This window comes from Choloepus didactylus, chromosome 6 (assembly GCF_015220235.1).
Source record: "Choloepus didactylus isolate mChoDid1 chromosome 6, mChoDid1.pri, whole genome shotgun sequence".
Taxonomy (NCBI): domain Eukaryota; kingdom Metazoa; phylum Chordata; class Mammalia; order Pilosa; family Megalonychidae; genus Choloepus; species Choloepus didactylus.
In genome coordinates, this window is record NC_051312.1 from 27,295,704 (window position 1) to 27,300,411 (window position 4,708).

Below are 4,708 nucleotides of genomic sequence, written 5' to 3' on the forward strand. Positions count from 1 at the left end.
CAAAAGGCTCATAACAAAAATGTATGTAGAAACCTACATACCATTAATCAAGACAGACAATACAATAGAAAATGGGCAAAATACTTGAATAGGCACTTCATAAAATGGACATCAAAATGCCTCCCTGAAACATAAAGCAAAAAGAAAGCAAAGCTTGTCAACTCCATTAGTAATCTGGGAAATGCACAAGAAGATATTATTACAAACTCACCAAAAAGGCTAAAATTAAAAAGGTGGAGACTATTAAGTGTTGTTGATAATGCAGAGCTTTGGGGACTCTCATAAAACACTGATGGAAGTGTTAATTTGAACACTCACTTTGGGAAATAGTAACGACAGTATCTAATAAGGCTGTATATACAGAATCCAGAATCGTACAATATATTTTCTATAATATGAAGTTTTCAAAAACACTTAAAAGACCTGCAAAGAAAGATACTTTTAGAAAAAGCAACCCAGCAAAATAGTCAGTAGAAACTGCCTCTGAAAGGGCCACACATTGGACTTAGTAGAAACAAAATTTCTAAGTAGTTATTATAAATCATATTCCCAAAAATGTAAAATTAAAAAAAAATTGCATAAATAAAGGAGTACTTGGATTTCTGGAACAAGAAGTTGACAGGGCACTCCAGGTTTCTGTACCCACAGAGAACCAATGAACAATTAGCAAAAACTGTAGAGCCATCTCTTCTGAGCTCTGAGAAAACATTAGATGGTCCTAGTAAAAGGAGGAATGCTGAATCAAGAATACACACCTTGGCGGGCTGGAAGGCGGTTAGGTGGGGCGTGCCATGCAGCCTCGGAGGCCTTGGCTGCCAACGGTGGGCAAGCCCTCCGCGCGCGGGCGGCCTGGTGCGGTGCTCAGACTGTAGCTGTGTCAGCTTGTTAAGATGCTGTCTGGTACCAACCTGACTACTGGAATCCCCGGTAGTGAAGTGGAACAGTCAAGGCTCTCCAGCACAGACGATGACTACATTCACCTTCAGTTTAAGAAAAACCTTCCTAAGATTCCTTAAAAGGCCATTGCTCTTGCCATCGTGCTGTTTTTGATTGCCGCCTTTCTCATTATCATAGGCTTCCTCCTGCTGGCTGGCTACATCAGCAAAGAGGGGGCAGACCGGGCCGTTCCCTTCCTGATCCTTGGCATCCTAGTGTTTCTGCCGGGTTTTTACCACCTGCGCATCGCCTACTATGCATCCAAAGGCTACCGGGGTTACTCCTACGATAACATTCCAGACTTTGATGACTAGCACCCATCTCTGCCCAGAGAAGAGTCACAGATGGGACTGAGTCCAGCTTTAAGACGATGGGCAAAATCTGGCTATATGCTAAGGAATTCTGCAGTGTGCAGATGTTTAACAAAATTCTGGCCAGATTTTATGGGTCCATCCCAAAGAAGTTAACTGAGCTTACAATTAGCTAACTAGGGCATGCTTTATTTTTCATCTCCTGGCACTGGCAAAAGCTCCTGATGAGTTTTTCCACTTGAATTGTATCACCGAAGAATAGCAATGTTAATTGTATAGGGAAGCAGAAAGTTATTCTGTAGTGGAAAGTGTTACCAACACCACCCTTTTTAGACTTCAGTGTTTCTTTTAAATAGTCCTCATTCTCAAATTGTTCTTGTGGAAGCTGGAAAAATGCAGTATGTTTAATTTCTTATTACTAAATAATTTATTTTGAAAATTTCTAAGTATCTCATCTCCTACACTTATCTCTAACTTGTATTCCAGGAAAGACCTTGTTAAAATCAAATATTAATGTGGGTGCATCTGTAGTATATTTACTTAATATCTCATTGACAGCAACTAGGAAATTTTAAAACCTCAGAGCAGTTTTCAAAATGCAAATACTTCCTCCACCAGTCCTTGACCAGTTTTGATATGTTTCCCGAATATGTGGCCAGCAAATGATTTGGGTCATTCTGTTCTTTTGTAAATCAAGATATTTATATCATGCCTTTAAGGACTGAAATTTTGATTGTTTCTTAATGAAAAATGTAGAAAAGTGGTTACTTTGAGTTTTACAAACCCCATGTTAGCCCCTTGTATTATTATGGACTTCTGCTGAAGATGTAAAGACTGGGTCTAGATCACTAGACCACTAAACTGGCTTAGTGTGATTCTGTTTCCTGGCTTGCAAAAAGTGACTTGTATTCAAAAGGAATTAAAATGCCAAAATCCAAACCATAGGCTTAAAATGAGTTAACTTTAAACATATTTCAGAAACATTTTAATGATTGTATGATATTTTTTATCTCAATATCCAAGACTACTTTTGTTTTTAGGTAGCTGACATTGTTGGTCAGACTCTACTGACCAAAAGTCATTCTTTTACTCCAAGTTTTGGGCCAAATTGACTAAAAGTGTCATCAACTGATACTTGGAAGGCTGTAAGTAGAACAAGTTTTTCAAAGAAAAAGTGGTCAGTTTTGGATGTGTTAAATTTAAGATGTCTATTCAACATCCAGTTGGAGCTCTTGAGTACACAGTTGTGATGTACACGTCCATAATTCAGGGTGGGGTGTCTGGGCTAAAAATTATCAGTGTTTGACAAATTAAAAAGCCATGGGACTAGATGAGATCACCATGGGAGGACTCAGGAAATGAGGGACAAGGAGAGGGTGACCTGAGGCCAATTCTAAGGTTAGGCACATTTGGTAATTAATGGGAGGGTAGGCTAAGGATTCTCATCCTCTACTTAAAGTTCTTGGGCCTTGACAATGAAGATGCAAAGAAATATATAAAGTTTTATCCTGGGCATTGTTTGCAAGACAAAACTCAGGCTGGAAGGTTTGGGCCAAACTTTTTATAAAAGTAATGATGCTGTTGGTAAGAAAAAAAAAATCAAAATAGAACAGTAGGTATAAAGTGAAAAGATCTGCTCACCTGGCCCCACTTGCCAAGGTTGTTCAGCTTAGAAATATTCTAAGCACATAAACAAATAGGTATTTGTTTTTCGATTAAACCTGGATCCCACTGAAAAGAAAAAAAAAAAAGTCATGCAGAAAATATAGAGATCTCATACACTCCCCACAGTTACCCCATTTTTAATAATTTTCATCAGTGTGAAATTTTTATTACAAGTGTTGAAACAATTTCATTATAAATAAACTGTTAACTGTTGTCCATAAATTATATTAAGGTACACTGTGTTGTTGTAAGTCCTATGTTTTTAAAAATATTTATTCTGTAACATATATACAACATCAAATTTTTTGTTTAAACCACTTGCAAGTATGAATTCAATGGTGTTAATATTCACCTTTTTGCGCTACCATCACCATCATTCGTTGGCAACACTTTTCCATTACCTTAAACAGAAACTCTTCCGCAATTAATTATTAACTCCCTATTTCCTACCCCCACCCATGACCCTGGTAACCTGTATTCTATGACTTTGCATATTCCAATTATTTCTCATCTGTGAGGTAATACGGTAGTTGTCCTTTTTGATCTTTCTTATTTCACTCAAAATGAGAACTTAATTGGAATAGTATTCTTTTTATGTATATACCACATTTTGCTTATCTGTTCATCTGCTGATGGACATTTAGGTTGTTTCCATCTTTTGGCCCTTGTGAATAGTGCAACTATGAACATTGCTTTCCAAATATGTGTTTGAGTCCCTGATTTCAATTCTTTAGGTTCTGTACCTAGAAGTGTGATTGCCAGGTGATATGGTAATTCCATACTAAACCTTCTGAGGAAACTATAATCTCTTTTCCACATCAACTTCACAGTGTCATTTTACATTCCCACCAACAATGAATAAGTTTTCCCATTACTCGACATCACCAGCATTTGCTTTCTGTATAGGCATTCTAGTGGGTATGAAATGGTATCTTGTACTTTTAATTTTCATTTCCCTACTGGTATTGATGTTTTGCATCTATTCATGTGCTAATTGACAATTTTATCTTTTCTTTGGAGAAATATCTATTCAATATTTTTCCCATTTTTAATTGGGTTTTTATTTTTGTTGTCAAGTTGTAGGATTTCTTTATATATTCTGGAAAATAAACCCTTATATGATACACAATTTCCAAATATTTTATACTATTGTGTAGTTTTTTTTTACACTTTCCTGATAAAGTGCTTTGATGTAAAGTGTTTTTAATTTTGATGAAGTGCCATTTATCTATCTCTTTTTCTTTTGTTCCTGGCTTTTGGCAAAAATGCTAAAGAAATATGCCCTAAAACAATATCCTACAGATGCTTCCCTAATTTTCCCTCTAGGAGTTTGTTTTAATTTCCTGACTGATAAAGCAAATGGTATGAAATGGCTTGGCTTATGCAATGGTAATTCAATGGTTCACAGGTTTGAGGCTGACAGGTCCAAAACCAAGGTGACAGAAAGTTGATTCTTTCTCCCAATGGCTGTGGTTTCTCGGTCAGGATTCCAGTAATCCTTCATCTTTGGCTTTTCTGTCATATGGCATGTATATGATGATGTTATTCTCCTTTCACATTGATTTTCATCTTCTTCTGTGCCTTTTTCTCTACATCTTTGTGCTTATAATGACTGGAGTAATCAAGATTACAGCTTAAATTTACTCAGTTGGTCACACCTTAACTAAATATAATATCAAAAGGTCCTATTTAAAATTGACACACATGTAATAATATTCCTTTGCTCCACCATCCCTCTGCTTAGTTGTAATTGTTACAAATTATATTTAAACAAATTAAACACATTAAACCAAAGT

The 4,708-nt window shown here is 36.3% G+C and overlaps 1 pseudogene; it reads left to right on the forward strand.

Annotated features, from left to right (window-relative positions):
• The first annotated feature begins 791 nt into the window (after positions 1–791).
• LOC119536798 lies at positions 792–1,250 on the forward strand (annotated as a pseudogene).
• Positions 1,251–4,708: the final 3,458 nt, after the last annotated feature.